Genomic DNA, 18596 nt, shown 5'->3' on the forward strand with positions numbered 1-18596 from the left:
CGGGCCTTCAGTGAATCGCCCTGACTCTTTCCTTAAATTGTTCCAGTTAAATAACAGATTATAAGTCTTTGTTTTCATGTCAGCATGTGGTTTTGAGAGCGAGAGTCAGATTTTTAATAACCACTAATCTAATTTTCTACAACAGCCTTTTCTACTATAACTTTTATTTTCTCTTCTCCCTGGCAGATACGCACAATTGGTCAGTGCAACCACATCAGCCGCCTCATTAATTTCAGTGGGGTGTTGGAGCGAAACATCTGGACCGGACTTAACATCTGCTGGCTGGAAGTGCCTTTGATTCAAACCAGCAACAGGAGAGAAAGTGAGAGAGCGACACTGAAAATGTCATTAACCCGACACGCCAAACCATCTGGAAACTGCCAGGAAAAGGGCCGGCACGTGATTGGACGAACCAGTGATTTTGTAACCAATCAGATATACAGTAGAAGAGCGTTACCTCCAGCTGAGCCCGTCTGTAAATCAATCTTTGCTGTTGTTCTAATGAAATAAACTCCAGTTCTGATAAAACTGAGCAGCGAGACAAACGCGAACAGTCGCCTCTCATGCCGGTCGTCACACGTAAACCACGACTGCAGTTCCTCAAAGGACGCTGATGACCAGCTCAAAGCCTGGTGAGACGGATGATCGCGTTTATCTTGTGAATCCAGCTGCCTCACAAGGTAACAAAAAGATGAAAGTCCATCTGAAACCTTGAGCCAACAGTCTGAACACAGCTGTTATACAGTCTGGAACAACCAGAGAAATACAAGTTCAAGTGAGATTGCCATCTTCTGTGAAAACCCCCAAAAATAAACTTACACAGTTCAAGTGTTCAGAGGGTTTGAACGAAACCATGAGAGAAATAAGAGAGCAAGAAGAAAAATATTGATCAGGGGCAAAGTAAAGAGAGGAGAGGTGAACGATACTGAACATGGGAGAGATAAGAGATAGAGAGATAGTGTGAGAGACGGAAAAAAGTGGGCGAGCCGAATGGAAAGAGAGATAGCGAGGGTGTAATTTTAGATCTTCTTAGAAAGGAGAGGGTGAAAATGAAAGTGAAGAAAAATGTGGTAGAGATGCTGCCGAGGAGAAAAGAGAGAGAATAAAAAAAAGAGGACAAGGTCATTGATCTCGAGAAAAATAGAGCGGCGGTAAAAGAAAGGGATATAAAATGGAAAGAGAGAAGAAGAAGAGGAGCGAGGGAGGGAGGTTAATGGGAAAGAAAGAAGGCAAACAGGGAGAGAGTGAGATGGTTATCGACCATCTGAAACTGCTCTAATGCCGGCCACAGGTGCTGCTGTCTTCACACTGGAGACGTGTGTGTGTGTGTGTGTGTGCATGTGTGTGCGCGCATGTGTGTGTGTGTGTGTGTGTGTCTAACAGGGCTAACAGTGTTTACAGACAGACAGCAGTGACCTCATCACACCCTGGGTGCATTTAGACGCGGCGTCAGACTATCAGCAGTTACACAAACGCACACACACACACACACACGCACACACACACACACACACACACACCTTTTTCCTCTCTTTTGTTTAAATCTCTCTCTCTGTCTGCAGGCCATCAGCCGTATCGTCCCATCGACACACAGAGATGAGCGCCGCTGCCGTGTTCAAGGACAGCCTTTCAAAGTTTATTGATACCAGGATCCTTTTTTTTCCATTCGCAGAAATCCTCCAACAAACCGCGACGTGCTTCACACTGCGGGACACGTCTGGTAGCAGTTTCGCTTTACAGACTGTCAGCGCTGAGCAGGGATGCAGACCCAAAACATACATGCCTTAAAAAAACAGCATCGGTTGTGGCGTGTTGTCGAAGACGCTGACGAGACGATGAAATCTGAACCAGGAAGTTCAGTTCAAGTAACGGATGAATGTTATCAGAAACCAAAACACTGCAGAGAAAGTTTGTAATGCTCAGACAGGATTTTACAACTCTGGGTAGTTTTCACAGCTGAGTCTCGTGTCACGATGATCGAAAGGGAGAAAAGTAGACATTCTCTGAACGCCTTGACACTGATTTCATGTTGCGTTCTCACAAGCTGCCACTACTCTCTTCTTCTGTCCTCTCCACGCTGCACCAGTGAGGCAGAAGCAGTACGAGGTGCACCAAAGATCTGCCCGCTGGCTTCGAGTGCCGATGTTCACCAGCTGCTCAGACAGAGGTGCTGCACCTGACTCACAAGCTGCAGCGATCGTTTCGGCAGTGATGTGCACAAGGGGGGGGGCAGGGGGGCGGTCGCCCGCCATTATGGCCCAATTGTTGAAAAACGCGCACTAAAGTGCCCTCCTGGGAACCAAAACGTGCACTAAAGTGCCCTCCTGGGGGCCAAAACATGCACTAAAGTGCCCTCCTGGGAACCAAAACGTGCACTAAAGTGCCCTCCTGGGGGCCAAAACGTGCACTAAAGTGCCCTCCCGGGGGCCAAAACGCACGCTAAAGTGCCCTCCTGGGGGCCAAAACGCATGCTAATGTGCCCTCCTGGGAGCCAAAACGCATGCTAACGTGTCCTCCTGGGGGCCAAAACGCACGCTAAAGTGCCCTCCTGGGGGCCAAAACGCGTGCTAACATGCCCTCCTGGGAGCCAAACATGCGCTAAAGTGCCCTCCTGGGGGCCAAAACGCATGCTAACGTGCCCTCCTGGGAGCCAAAACGCGTGCTAACGTGCCCTCCTGGGAGCCAAAACGCGTGCTAACGTGCCCTCCTGGGAGCCAAACGTGCGCTAAAGTGCCCTCTTGGGAGCCAAAACGTGCGCTAAAGTGCCCTTCTTTTCGCCCCTGCCCTTCAAAACGTCTGTGCACGCAGAAAGGTACCTGTTGTGAAATCAGATTCAAATCAATTAAAAAACAGTTCGATCGCACTTGTAGACAAAAAGAAACGAGAGCTTCAAGACTCTCAGCAGTAACACTTGGATTTAGTTTTAAACTTGAGGTATTAGCTCGCAGACAGCTCCACTTAGACAAAGAACCAGACCATTATCTCAAAATGAATAAAATATGTCTGACACGCAGCTCGTATCATCCCGCGTGTCAGACACCCATTAATCCTGGTTTCAGACCTGAAAATGTAATGAGCTAATGACGCTAATTAAAAACTTATTAGTTCTTGACCCCTTCGCTGTGATGAAGTACAAGGAGCTAATTACCTTCTCATCATCACTTAGTTAATGAAGTGATAGAGCTGTAAAGTGTCACCTCACTGATCTCAGACCAGTTAACTATTAAAATTAAAATGTCTTAAGAACAGAGCCGCCAGTGACAGTCAGATGATGATGATGATGACAGGGGGGAAAATAATAAACGATTAATTTCGGATAATTAAACCGGCAACTCTGATGTGCTGTGACGAAAAACTACCAATTATCGTATCACCATGACAACAAACAAAGCAGAGGTTGACTGGAGATGCAAATGAGCTGTTGACTCTGAGGAAACAAAAGCAGAGTCGCCCACGACGAAAGTACTCGCCGGCACAAAAACACCACAGACCCCCAATTAAACACGTAGCTGCACTTTTACCACTGGACTGTTCTGGAAGTGTGTGTGTGTGTGTGTGTGACTCAAACCGCTGCCACCTTCACTTTTGTGCATGAGTCATCCCTCTAATTGAGAGACCAGAATCGTGACACCTCTCAGCGTCTCTGCAAAAATGATCCGATCAGGAGAGCTGCGAGCCCGCAGGCCGACGTTTATCTGACCGTCTGTTTGTCCGTCCACCAGCTCGACGTGTGCGTTTAGTTTTAGGGAGATTGACCTGTTGGTGCACGTGCCAAATAAGCATCAATACCTTCCCTTGGTCGATCAATTTACTCCAGAACACCACTGTTCCAGCTTTTCTCGCATGCGCCTATTTAACCGTGATGTCACTGACTCGTGGGCTGTTGTTTTCTTCCTCTCTCCAGGTGAGTCTGCTCACGCTGATGGAGGAGTCGATAAAGAGGAAGGGGACGCAAGTCTGGCTTCTTGTCTGGTTGTGTAGCTGTGGTTGTTCGTTCTTTTCTGGAGGGTCCGGTGGTTCAGTTTTGTGGCCCCATTTCTTTTGTAGGGTTTAGTTTGGGGAATGTTTGGGAAGGTAGGAGGGGAGAGCCCGGTTCCAGCGGCCCTGTAAGGGTTGGACCGAGGTGGCTTCCCTTCTTTGGTTCTTTTATTGGCGGCCCATCAGTTTGTAGTTAGTCGGGGAGGCTTTGGTTTTAGTTAAGTTTAACTTATGTCTGTTGAAATAAAATTCTTCTATCTTGGACCTCTTGACTTGTGTAATCACGTTACACCTCTTTAACGTAGCTTTTTCTCAGGGTCTCGCAACCACACTAACCCCGCCATTCCATCAGATACGTGTCCGCTGCGTTACGGCGCCGATACGGTTTTGCTCCGCTGTCCGGCAACCCCCACCGGTTGCATGTTGAGTCACGGTCGACAACTGGCATCGCGAGGCCAAGGAGTTCCCATGCTAATCACATAATCACTCGCGACCGCAGTTATAGGTATGTGCTATAAAAACAACAGGAAGTGATCCTGGCCAAAGGATTAGCGAAGCAAAGGATGAGTGTTTTATTTCTAAAAGTAACTGGATGTCATTTTGTTTCGGTGCGTGACTTCCTGTCTGCTCGGTGCTAAATTCAGCTAAATTGCTGTGTCGTGCTCCGGCATCCGCCAGAAATAGTAGTCCTGCGTATTTGTGTCGGAGGGCTTTCGGACTGCCGGAGCTGGGACGTCTCCGCTGGCGTGGCGGAGACGTAGCGCAGCGGACACGTATCGGGTGGAATCGTGGGGAAACTCTGCTCCCAGCTGTTCCGTCGTAACTGTTTGTCTCTGTGTTCGGGTGAAGTCACATCATTCAGATGTTGGAAACTTTCTCTCCAACTAGCAAAAAGCTTCTGCCATTTTTTAAAACCTCTTTCTCTTGTCCTGTGTTGTCTGTCCTGCTTGAGCTGTTGGCTCCACTGCTACACTCCCCCCCCCATGACTACCAGAGGTACTGCTCCACTGGACCGTATCCGCTTTCAGAAACTGTGCAGAAATACAGACAGAAGGCTCCGTCCACATCTGGTGCTGTGACAGCAGTAGGATGCTAGGATGAAACTACCAAGCACGATTTAATTGTGCCCATAGACGCGGGGAGGCGGGGGGTGTTGTCGTAACAGTTTCAGCAGTATGAACAGCAAGGTGAAAAACAGACCACAACCAATGTTTTTCTTCATGCAGGAAACAAACAGGAAATGAGCATCTTTCTCATGTGTACCACAGAGGCACAACACGTTACACAACAGCTGTCCGGCTGCAGCGCAGTGTGTAAACGATGAGAGCTGCAGCTTCACCAGCGACCGGACTGTAAACCTGCTGCTGTGTGTCTGTTAGCATGAACGCAGCATCACGGCGACTGTTATCTGATCTTCTGTAACGCGTGTGGATTCAAAAGTAACAGGCCGTTTATCTGCCTGTCACGCATGTTACACACAGATCCTGTCATTTACATACGTAGCGCAGAGTGTGCATGTATCTCCTGCCGAGCCTGGCAGGTGAGACGTTTCGCAAGCGAACCGAATCTGTGTTTTCCACATTAAACAGTGTTGTGTTATGTTAATTTGACAGTATAATGTGATAATGCGGTGCAGTGGGTGTCCTTCCTCCAGTCGGGCTAGCTGTTAGCATCGTTCTCGAACACAGTAGCTGTTTTGGTCCTTAATCACAGTGATTACTTAACCACAGAGGCTCTTAAGTGCTGCTTATCAGAACTCCTCTGGAGAGCAATTACACCATCAGTGCTCTCTCTTTCACATTCACCCTCCTCCGAAGATCCTTTTTTTATCCTGCCGTCTGCTGCCAACTGGCCATCCATCACCCGTCTCTTGTTTCTAGTCTGTCTCATGCCGCCCTCCCCTCCCCTCCCCTCCTCTCCCCTCCCCTCCCCTCCTCTCTGTATCTTCCTCCCATTTCTCTTCTGCTCCCTTTTCTCTCTTGTCTCCTCTTTCTAGTCGCTCGTTTTTCTTCTCTTCTTGTCTCACCCCCCCCCCCCCCCCCCGTCCTTGAATTTCCTTCCCTAATAAAAATGTTTCCAACCCATTCGTTTTTTGAGATACTTCACAGGGTAACTTTGACCTGCTGACGATGCTCGATAAAAAACAATGGGATCACAAATCTTGGGTGCAGGGATATTTCAGTCGTTGCCACCTCAAAAACTTAGGATAGCTAGAAAATGAACTACACCAAAATATGAATTACAGAGAAGCTAACAGCCAAGTTGTTGCTTAAGTGTCCTGCGTGGTGCAGACAAACGTTTGTGCACTTTTCAAAGCAAACGTAGACGATACAATGAGCTGAATGTTTGTCTCCAAAACTTCACCCAAGGGTGAAAGCATTCTTTTAAAGGTCACACCACCATCTGACTTTTGAGGGACACAGTGAACAAGCAGGGAGGAGGTTGAGGAGGTGGGACTGGTAGGTAAGTGAAGCTGGGGCTCTTGGCTAACCACAGTCATTCTTCTGCCCTCAAGGTCGGAGCTAAAACAGCGCAGATTATCTTTCCCGAGAGGGTCAGAGGTAGTTCAGTGTGAGGGATGGAGGAAGAGGAAGAGGAAGAGGAGAGGGTGGTTTACTCAGAATGTTGTTTTGAAGGATTCAAAGAAATCGAGAACACAAAACAGAAAGAAGTCAGTGATACATGCAAATTCTGCATTTGTTAGTCTGATTTTGAGTTAGTTCCTGTTGGAGGGCAGTTTAAACCCAAAAAAAATTGTAATCATGAGAGACACGTGACTGGAGACTGCGAGGGAAGAGAGAAAAGAGGACAAAGTGTCTCGGGGATCTTCACAGAGGGTTGAAAGAAAGCGACAGAGTGAAGAAAAGAGAAGAGAGAAGATATTCTACTGATTTTAATATTAAGTGTTGGAGTTGAAAGCAGGAATTCCGGAGGAGGAACAGCGGACTCATTGTGCCGACTGTTTACTAAGAAGACCATTAAGATCCGTTGATACGTTTTTTTCCCTGCAGCTCGATGAGGCGCGATGCTTTCCTGGAGATCACAGCGTCTCCGTCTCTCTCCCTGCCGGAGTGGTTCGTAAGAATCAAGTGGCTGCCCTTCATCCTTTTTACGGCACCAAAATAAACTTCCATTGAGTGACGATGATCCATGACGGTAAACATGAATTCTTAATGTGATTAGGTCAAACTCCATTTATCCTCCTTGTACTTGTGTGGTTTCACATCCCTGCTGCTTCAATCCTTAATCCTTCAAAGAGATGTCGCTTTATAAACTTTTCCTCTCACGTCCGTATCTTATAATTCAGAGAATCAGTGTCGGCCCAAACAGCAGCGAATTCACAACCATGACACCTAAATAAAAAGACTTAACACTCGCAAACCTGCAGCCATGTCGCTGTCACGGTTTGTGTTGTTTTCTGGGAGAGAAACATGTGAACACGGCTCCGTCGAGCAGAAGAATCAGGAGCCGCACCTTTAATCTGAGTGAACGCCGCACAAAAATCTGGATCGCCACCAGTTTCTAATCAACCGATTTGTCAGCCAAAGGCCGATGTGCTCTCCAACGTTCAGTCATGTCTGTTTGTTTATGAGAGATCTGACTGACAGGCAGCAGGACGAGGCTTGAACGCTGAATCCTCCTCATACTTTGTTGGCAGAGGTGAAGAAGGGAGATCTTTTCAAATGGAAGTAAAACATCAGCTAAACCTCCACGTAACTTAAACAAAGATTTAGCGAAGAAGCCGTCCACACAGAGCTGCGGGAGATGAACTTTCTGCTCCGTGCACAAAGCACGATACAGCTTGAGGTTCAGGGACACAAGTGGCTGCTTTAGTTGTTCAGTCTCATGATTTATTAATTGCCTGCAGACAAAAACCCCTGTAGCCGTGGCAGAGACACAAGCACCTTCTGTACCGCAGCGTCCACGCTCCGAGCTCGCCCCGTTTTCCGTTTACTAACGCGGCTCGACTTGCGAGAAGTTAATGGGAAGCCAAAAACCGGGCGGCTGTGCGAAGAATGGAAGTGATGTCAGACGTAGAAAACACAAACTGGGTTCAAAGTCGGGGGAAAGAGCAGAGAGCCACTTCTGAATTCATATGTTTCACTTTGATGTCTCTTAAAAACCCCCTCCGAAGGTTTATTATGTGTACAGTAAGAGCATTATGTTCACTTACTGTGCAGTGTTTAATCCACATTATAAACACCATGTGTGACTGAATGCTAAGGGATGTGAATACGCTGACATGCTGACCTAATGATCCAAGTGCAGAGAACAATCCCAACAACTACAGAAAACGTACAGACAGACGACTAGATAGAAAGATAAGAGTTTTGTGGATGACTTATATTATACATTTGTGTATTTTATCCATGTGGTAGCGTACATAGAGTGACTAACACCACAGGATCATAGTTTGTGGCTATAGAATATTCCAAAAACCTCCAAACAATGCGAAATATTCATATTAAAGCCAATACAATATGACAATAAAGACAGCAGTAACTCACATTACTCTGTGCGCTTTAGGTGTCGTTCCACCTGCTTTACGCACATAAAGTGCACGTTGTGGGTGACCGACGTGTCTATAAATATAAATGTTAAGGGCTCACACTTCCTTACGCCACATCGAGCTGAATTTCAGCTCTCCGTGGCAGGTGACAGTTTCACTTCTTCCTCTCTGTGTGGAGAAAAAAAGAAACGGAGAGGACACAGCTGAGTGAAGGCGCAACGCTGCTACTCACGTCCAGCTTCCCGGATTCCTGCTGTCAGCTCCCAGAACGGCGCGTATCCATCCAGAGAGGAGAGGGAAAGTCTCCCAGTGTCATTCAGCGTCCGGGAAAAAAAACGTTTAGTAGCCCGATAACAGCGGCGGTGGAGGTGGAGGTGGTGGTGAAGGTGGTGGAGGTGGTGGTCCGGTTTAACAGCCTCCAGAGCGCAGGACAGTGTGAGGAGGAGAGCGGCAACAGACGGCAGACTGAGCGAGAGAGAGGGGGAGAGACTGAGAGAGAGAGAGGAGAGAGAGGGAGAGAGACTGAGGGAGGGAGGGAGAGAGAGAGAGAGAGACACACACACACACAGAGGGCGTTATTATGTCATGCAGAATGCCGACTCTCTCTCTCTCAGTGTCTCTCTCTCTACATGAACATAAAGTACGAATCTAAAGTAAAGTCTTGTGTTGGAGAATCCTGTTCTGTTGATACAGATATATAATTTTTAATGCAACATAAAATTTAAAAAAATGTATGAAACAAAATGTAACTCCTGCACTCAACACAGAAACAGGATGACTCAGCGTCCCAGTAAAAATGTAAAACACGCGCCTGCACTCCTTTTTTTTTTAAAAAAGGCTCAGTGTGTCAGTTCTGCCACCAGGAGACTCTCGGTGAAAAACAGGACAAAAGATGTGAGTACCAGGGGATCATGGGATGAAATTCTATCCTCGTCACTCTGGCAGAAACATTCAGAGATGTGTGGGAACTGAACAGGTTTAGATTCAGAGTGAGGAGTTGTCAGGGTCAGGTATTCGTAGGAGGGGCAATTCTCTGTGCCTGAGGTTAAACAGGGAGGTGGACAGGACGACTAGAAACATCAGAGGGTCGCCGCCTCGGGGGGAAGGCATGGTTAACAACTGTCCTGAAGTATGAAACCACTGTTCTGTTCAAGACAATCTGCAGGACTGAGGAGAACACAGTGGCTCATCTTAGGCTACGTTCACACCGCAGGTCTTAATGCACAATTCCGATTTATTGCTCAAATCCGATTTTTTTGTTTGGCTGTTCACATTACCTCTTTAAATGCGGCCTGTCTACGGATTGCTGTGTGAACAGCTCACGCTCCTGAAGTGACCCGCATGCGCAGTTGATCATTGATGACATCACGCCACAGCGGTGTTTACGGAAGCGAACATGGCAACGGCAACCGGTAACGTGGGACTGTATGGCTTAATGCTAAAAACAGTGTGGCGGCAGCCGGCAAATTTGTGAGCGGGTGATATCACGAAGGAGGAAGAGGAGAAAGAAAATTCATATTTTAATGATGGCTCTATGCGGAGCAATAGCGGCAACATCCGTACAGAGGAGTATTTGGATGTGGCTGGTTACACCGAGCAGGATCACTGCTGTCCTCCATGTTTGTTTTGATTATGTTCATGGCTCCCGCTCGCTCCCGCCTGTGGCACACTTTTTTTTCAATCAACTTTATTTGTCATTCATTTACAAAACAGTGCAGCGCGGTCAGAATGACGTCAAGTCGCATTAAATGCGACCTGGCTGTTCAGATTGCGGTCGCATTCAAAAAAATCCGATACGTATATACGTATATACACATTTAAATGTGGCCTGAATCTGATAAGAAAATGTCAGATTCAATGCGACTTGTGCTGTTCACACTGTCAAAAGCAAATCAGATATGGGTCACATATGAGCAAAAAAAATCGGATTCAGGTCACTTGTAACTGCAGTGTGAACGTAGCCTTAATGTAGGATCATGTTTTAAAGTTGTGGGGGGGTTTATTCTTTGTGCAGCGACAGCACCACCTGATTTGTGTTTGTGCATGTGTGTGTGCTGGTGTGAGAAAGGTGAGCAGAGGGCATCCAGAGCGACGTCAGAGCATCAAGGGCAACCGCAGAGCTGATGTCCCAGGTGACGTACGAAACAGTGCTGCTGACTGTCGTAATGTCTTTTGCGCAGGTTACAGTACTGTGAAGGGACCGCTAGGATCCAACAAAGACCGCTTAGTGCTTGTAATGTTCTGTAAGGATTTGCAAATTCAGAGGGTAGTGAAAGCGATAACTGCGATCACTGCTGGTCGTTAACCTGCAGCAGATTTACTGACCTCCTCGTCATCCCACAATCAAAACCACGTGAACAATGAAAACTGCTGCGAGAAATGAAAAAAAAGGCTGATTGGACTCGTGTCTGTCATGATATATAACTTATCTTTTGCAAAAACATGTTCATTCTTTCCTGACATGAATGAACAGTCCCTGCCTGCACGTGTGTCCGCTCTGTCAAAGGTTAGCATGAAGGACAGATACACGTAATCTGCAGTCCGTGAGATAAAACTACCCGAATCTTAAATCCATGTTCAGGATTGCAGACATGTAAAAATGTGCAGTATTTGCTGCAGATCTACTTCTTTTCACCTGATATAGAAGACAGCAGCGTTTCAGCACTGACTGTTCCAGAACAGGGTCATGTGGACGGCACATGCAGCTCAGTGGCGACAGAACACTCCCCGGCCCGTCTGGAATCTGGAGCTGGGAGAGGATGGTGTCGTTTCTGTGGAGAATCAGAAACTGATGTCCGTGCCTTTCTGCTTTCCTCATAAAGAGCTCCATGTGTTTTGTGTTTGATGCTCAGCCTGTGTGAAGAGAGGAGGAGGAAGAGGAGGAGGAGGAAGAAGATGCTGTCTGTGCAGCTTCACTCTTTCTGCTCTGCTGTCTGTCTGTTAGATAACTGTAAATAGTATTGCTGGTAAGTGATCTGTTTGGTTGGACCTGCAGAAGCGGGCTGAGGAGGTTTCATGTCCTTTCTACCCTGTGAAGCTGTATAAATGTGAGCCGTGTGTGTGTTTTCATTCTTTATTATGCACGTTTGTGAGCTGCACAATGTAATAAGCAGTGTGGGTGAGAAGTGTTGACGTCTGTCGACGGTGCCTCTGCAACAGCTGCCATGCTTGTAAATATTATTCAGTGACTGATTTTGGTTATAATTGGATTCTTGCTCGGGTGAGTTCGGCTCCTTCAGCAGAGGAAACCCAGAAAGTATTTGACTTTTAAAGTGATCCCAAATATCAGAGCACAAAAGAGACATTTGCAGAGACAAATGCTAAAAAAGTTGCTGCACGTACGTCCCCAACTCCTCAGCACCACGACGTTCAGCTTGTCACGAACACTTTGTCTGTCGTTTGGTGCTCGGCTGCTGCTGCTGCTGCCTCTGAGAACGACGTTAGCGAGCAATGAGATGTGACCAAACCAAACCAAAAAAGTTGCGGGCTGTAAAACCAAAACAATGTGCTGAAAGATGCCAAAACACACCATGTTCCTGAGGGAAACTGCGTAATGGGATAAGTGGTTGTCAGTTGATCCTCTGCTAGAATAAATACTGCAGTTTTAAGGTCAGAGTTATAGTTTGGGTTTGGGTTTGACAAGATGAATCTCCAGGAATTAATGTGGGTAAAGTGAGTTTGCCTTGCGTGTGTGTGTGTGAGTGCAAGTATCTCGACAGCAGTCAAGCGAAAGCCAAGCTGGTGTGAAACGTCTCCCAGCAGTGAACTCATTACGTCCCATTAAAACACCATCCAGCTCATTTACTCTGTGTTTTTTACGGAAATCGACTTACTGCTCCGTCTCTTTAGGCTTTATTTCATTTCTGTGTATTTACGCGGCTCCTCGTCTGCTTGATCCGTCCCCGTAAATGTCTCAAGATGCTCCAAAACCATATGATAAAACACTCAACGGGCAGAATCAGACACAGGATGCTCCAGAATAATGTTTGGAACGGTGCCAGTGAGGAAGAGGAACAGAAAAGTAGGATAAGGGTGCTCGCTGCAAAGTCACAAAGAACAGCGGACAGAAAATGTGCCACAGGATTTAAAAAGAAGACATTCACAAGAACAATGAGGCCAACAAATACACAAAACAATGAATAACTTATTCATAAAATGTAGATCCCAAAGTGAAAATGTGTCATTGAAACAACACAATGATAAATTTCCTGCAACCTTTAAAAATTTCCATGATAGTTCTTAAGAAAATGTCGGACGTTGGACACAACTTACGGTAATTTGAGTCATTTCCTTACATAAAAAAAACTGCCTGGAAGAAAAAGATGTCTGGTGCATGTGACATCGTTTAACACAGTGTGTCTGTCCACTTGTATCCGCACCCATAACCCTGAGCCAGCTCTGTTGAGACAGCTGCTGTCCGCTGAACACGAGGCCAATGTGCAACGCAGACGGATCAGCGCCATGCAGAGATGAAAGATGAAGCTGATAGAGTATTTTTATGATTTTCTCAGGACAAGCAGGTGGACGGTCAGTGAGGTGGGCGAGCCTGGAACAACACTGAAGTGCAGCGTAGTCATCTGCAGCCCAGCACCAGTTCACTACAAGGTATCAATGTATTTTATTCTCCTGTCTGAACCATGTTTTACACACAGTGCTGTACTGTCAGTAGGTTCAACGACCTCTGGAGCGATTGCAAAAATAAATTCACTTTGTAAGGTCCAGGAAAATATCATGTTTTGTGTTAAAAGAAGAATGTTACCAATGGCATTAACTTACATTACGTACGTTTTATTCGCAACTTAAAGGGATATTCCGGTGTAAATTTAATCCATGGTCTAAATCACCGTGAAACTGTGTTAGACTCCCTCTCAAGAGATCAAGTTAGAAGACCGCTAATTTACGGAGTTTTATCAACCTCAAAAAAGGCAGCATGACAACAATACACTGCAGTAAATGGATCCAAATATAAACCGCCACCAAAAAGCCACAAATAATGCTCAGAACAGCACCAAACTTCAGCAACAGTACAAATAGGGTCTCAGCACATAGTCCGGGGCATCTAACCTCCGCTAGCTTAGCTAGGGAAGCTATTGGGATGCTAAAAACAGAGTTCAACTCTCCTCCATCAGCTTCTGGGTCGGGGAAGTCCCAACGAAACGATTACCGAGTGCGGTTAGAAATGCTCAATTCCGTTCTTTTCCCTGTCCACTCTCGATAATAACTGTGATAAACTGGCAGGTAAGACACATATGAACTTTGATTGCTTTTCCATGGAGTCATAATCATACATTTTCATCCATGAGCCGCGGAACTCTACTGCACTCGGTAATCGACTCGTCGGGACTTCCCGTCAACAGGAAGCTGCTGCAGAAGAGTGGTAAATTTAGTCAGCTTTTCAGTAGAAATCCAGCTAAGCTAGCGGAGGTTAGATGCCCCGGACTATGTGCTGAGACCCTATTTGTACTGTTGCTGAGGTTTGGTGCTGTTCTGAGCATTATTTGTGGCTTTTTGGTGGCGGTTTATATTTGGATCCATTTACTGCAGTGTATTGTTGTCGTGCGGTCGTTTCTGAGGTTGATAAAACTCAGTAAATTAGCCGTCTGCTAACTTGATCTCTCGAGAGGGAGTCTAACACAGTTTCATGGTGTGTTAGACCATGGATTAAATTTACACCAGAATATCCCTTTAAGTTATTCAAGTCACGATAATTAACTTTGTCACAAAGTGAAAATAACTCATAATGTCTTTTGGATTCTGGACATGGACAGCAGTCAAAACGTCCTGTGTTTGTTTGTTTCATCCACCTCACCCTCCTCCTTATGCAGAGTTTGATGTTCTTTATACCAGCTCACCCGACTTCCAGCGTTGCCAGATATCGCGAGAGAAACAAGCAAGCGGGCCTATGAAAACAAGCCCAAAACAAGCGACTTCTCCGTTCGTGGTAAAAAAAAAAAAAAAGAGACATCATTAGACTTGTCACACTCACAAATATCACCCTGAATCCAGAAATATCATCATATTTATTATTGTTTTTATATGTTATGATCCTTTTTTGTTTTGGTTCCAGGACTTCAAAACAATATGACATGCAATACAACAGGAAGAGGAACACTTTAACAACAAGCCCAAAAACCCGCAACCCGCGACTACCAATATTTATAAGCGACTTTACAGAAAAACAAGCCCAAAGTCGCTTATGATAAGCGGACTTGACAACTATGCCGACTTCCTTTTTTGCTATTGTAATTACTATGATGGCCACTAGAGGCCGCCAACTAACACTAAACTTAAATTTGTCTTGTAACTGGATTAGGCCCACAGCAGTCCCCTTTAATCAAGCCTAATCCAACATTAGATACATTAGATACCAACCTAAATAAGCCTGATTGAAGAAACTGTCCAAAAATGTTGAAATATATATAAATATATAATATAATGGGGTCATTTTTGGGCCGAGCAACATCCACCATGCAGGTTTCATGGAAATCTGTTCAGTAGTTTCTGTGTAATCCTGCTGACAAACCAACAAATGGACACAGGTGAAACATAAACTCCTTGATGGAGGTAATAAGCATATTCTTATCTCTGCTCCACCTGTGTTCAAACATGTACATGGTTTTTAAAACAATTAATTCACTTTCACTTTGCCCAGAGAATCAATTAGCTGTAAATCTACATTCTCATCACCTTCTGTTGTTGTCTGTTGCTGCAAACTCTTGGTTTTGTTTAAATCGGCGTCACAGCTCAAAGTGAAACTCTCTGTGAAGCTGTGTGGGTGCAAACAGTTTACTGGAGAGTTTACTCTGTTGTATTTTTGCATTTAGTTTGTTTAGGTTCACGCTGCTCAAGTCTGAGGAGCTCTGACCTCCTGGAAGTCATTAGGGACAAACTGCTGCCGTCACTAACAGATTGCATCATGTTGAACAACGTGTGTCCTGCAGCTGAGTTTCAACAAAATGAGCATTTAAAGCCTCTGATGTGTCCGTTACATGTGAAATAGAAAGTGTAGACATTAGTTCTGGGTGTTCGGGGGTGTATACGTTCACCATACAAATAAATATAGAATAGATTCACTTCCCTAAAGTTGAGTTTGTAAATGTTATCTGACCTAGCATCACTTCTCCAGCTCCACACATGCCGACTGAAGGACGAGTGTTCAGTTACTCTCATGTGCTTTCATAACAGCAGCCAATGGAAACCTGCTGTACACAGAGTGATTCTCATGTGGGGTTTTTTTTTTCCTCTCTGCAGGACTTCTAGCAGACAAACCGCTGTTATTAAGAGACGCCCCATACATCAACACGTTGCTCAACGGGCCGTCGGCAGCGGCTCAGACACCCTGGTGGTTCAGAGAATAGACTGTTAGACACAATCTGCATTCCTGACCTTCTCCCTGAGCTCTTCCTCTCCTCTCCTCCACTCCCTCTTTCTTTCTTTTTTGAATCCCCTTCTCGCTGCTTTCTTCGTCTCGTGTGTTTTCTTTCTCTGAGCTCTTTCTCAGACGGAAAAATCCTCCTCAGTCTACACGTAAACTTTAAACACACGATGCACTGACACGTAAGGCTGAATGTTGCATCGTCTCTGAAATACATGACAACAAGCCTATATTAGAAATCATATTTACCGTAATTTCCGGACTATAAGCCGCTACTTTTTTCACATGCTTAGAACCCTGCGGCCTCAACAATGATGCGACTAATCAATAGATTTTTATGGGTTAATGGCCTCCAGGGGGCACAAGAGCGAGACAGACAGGTGGAAGAGAATGCGCCGAGGAAGACGCTAGTTTAATTGTGTTTTGAACAGTCATTTTGCGCTTCATGCACACACCCTCATCATGGAAAACACACAAAGAAATGCATATGATGCAGCTTTTAAATTAAAGGCAATCGATCTGGCTGTCGAAGAAGGAAATAGAGCTGCTGCACGTAAGCTTGGCATCAATGAATCGATGGTGAGACGTTGGAGACGGCAGCGTGAAGACTGCAAAAAGACGACAAAAGCTTTCAGAGGTAATTAAAGCAGATGGCCCGAACTTGAAAACGTTCTTTAAGACTGGGTGAACACACAGAGAGCAGACGTGGACACCTGGGGCTTATAGACAAGTGCGGCCTATATACGTACACATTTTTTTTTCTTTTTAAAATTAGTCGGTGCGGCTTATATTCAGGTGCGCTCAATAGTCCGAATATTACGGTATATTCAATTATACATGGTTTACCTGCACATTGAAAGTTCCTGTGTCTATGAATTTTTAAAAGTGATACCAGAGATGAGATGCCACTCAAAGTAAGAAGAACAAACACAAACAAATCTCACAGTTTTATTGAGTGACAATGCTTTAGTTTAATTAAAGGTATGTTATTTTCCGCCCCTCCATCAGGACGAACCAAAGATGTAAGTGGTGTCGGATCACGTGAGCTGTCGTCTTTATTGCTAAACTCATATCAGTGGTAATGAAAGTCTATCTACATGAGGTGGAAATGTTCAGGTAATGTTTTAAAGTCACATTTGTTAAATTCCTTCCTCACCCTCTGACTCTGAGCTGACCAAATGAAACACACCGTCATCTTGAATAAAATGAAGGACACTTTGATGCAGAAATGTTACGTATCATATCTTTAAGACGCGCTCAGGTTTAGGGAAATATCATGTTTTGCAGCAAAATGAACTTTGTTAAGGTTACAGAGGAGTATGTGTGGTTTTAATACATTAAATCTTCATACAATAAGTACAATACAAGTGTTTTATACACACAACTCACTGCACTGGATCGGCTCTCCCTCTCTCTCTCTGTCTCTCTCTGGTATTGTTATGAAACTGTGTCTGGAATATTAATTGATGTTTGCATTATCCCAAACACAACATTTTGGCAGTCGCTGTGGCGTGTTCACCGAACTGCAACTCGTGCACCGACGATGAAGTGTCGTGAGATGGAGAGCGTAAACCTCCAACACAGCAGGATATAAAGAGACATATCATGGAGAGAATTTAATCAGTTAAAGTTAAATCCATGGTCTAAATCACCGTGAAACTGTGTTAGACTCCCTCTCGAGAGATCAAGTTAGCAGACCGCTAATTTACGGAGTTTTATCAACCTCAGAAACGACCGCACGACAACAATACACTGCAGTAAATGGATCCAAATATAAACCGCCACCAAAAAGCCACAAATAATGCTCAGAACAGCACCAAACTTCAGCAACAGTACAAATAGGGTCTCAGCACATAGTCCGGGGCATCTAACCTCCGCTAGCTTAGCTGGATTTCTATTGTGAAGCTAAAAACAGATTTCAACTCTCCTCCATCAGGAAGTCCCGACGCGACGATTACCGAGTGTGGTTAAAAATGCTCAATTCCGTTCTTTTCCCTGTCCGCTCTCGATAATAACTGTTATAAACTGGCAGGTAAGACACATATGAACTTTGATTGCTTTTCCATGGAGTCATAATCATACATTTTCATCCATGAGCCGCGGAACTCTACTGCACTCGGTAATCGACTCGTCGGGACTACCCGTCAACAGGAAGCTGCTGCAGAAGAGTGGTAAATTTAGTCAGCTTTTCAGTAGAAATCCAGCTAAGCTAGCGGAGGTTAGATGCCCCGGACTATGTGCTGAGACCCTATTTGTACTGTTGCTGAAGTTTGGTGCTGTTCTGAGCATTATTTCTGGCTTTTTGGTGGCGGTTTATATTTGGATCCATTTACTGCAGTGTATTGTTGTCGTGCGGTCGTTTCTGAGGTTGATAATACTCCGTAAATTAGCGGTCTGCTAACTTGATCTCTCGAGAGGGAGTCTAACACAGTTTCACGGTGTGTTAGACCATGGATTAAATTTACACCAGAATATCCCTTTAATGACTTCAGCACTTAATCATGACACCTGATCGAATATTTGTTGGAATACAGAATCAGTGTTACCTCTGAATGTCTAAAATTTGATCAACTTCATCATTTGTTTTAAAAGCCCTCGAATCTCTGTGCCAAACGCAGCAAGAAACCAAAGTAAGCCGTATTTTTAGAGGTTAATCTCCTGAAATAACAATACCCAAATATTGTTGGAACAAAAGTGAACTGTGTATCAACGGCATTAAATGGTATCACTGTT

General features: G+C 45.1%; 1 protein-coding gene across 1 annotated transcript in view; it reads right to left on the bottom strand.

Moving 5' to 3' along the window:
- Window positions 1-8995, bottom strand: part of gpr4 (G protein-coupled receptor 4) — a 40125-nt gene extending 31130 nt beyond the window's left edge. The window contains exon 1 of the mRNA XM_030406478.1: window positions 8721-8995. The gene's annotated coding sequence lies outside the window, so the exon portion shown is untranslated. The remainder of the gene's footprint in view (window positions 1-8720) is intronic.
- Window positions 8996-18596: the final 9601 nt, after the last annotated feature.

The sequence above is a fragment of the Sparus aurata genome, chromosome 2 (genome assembly GCF_900880675.1).
Source record: "Sparus aurata chromosome 2, fSpaAur1.1, whole genome shotgun sequence".
Lineage (NCBI taxonomy): Eukaryota > Metazoa > Chordata > Actinopteri > Spariformes > Sparidae > Sparus > Sparus aurata.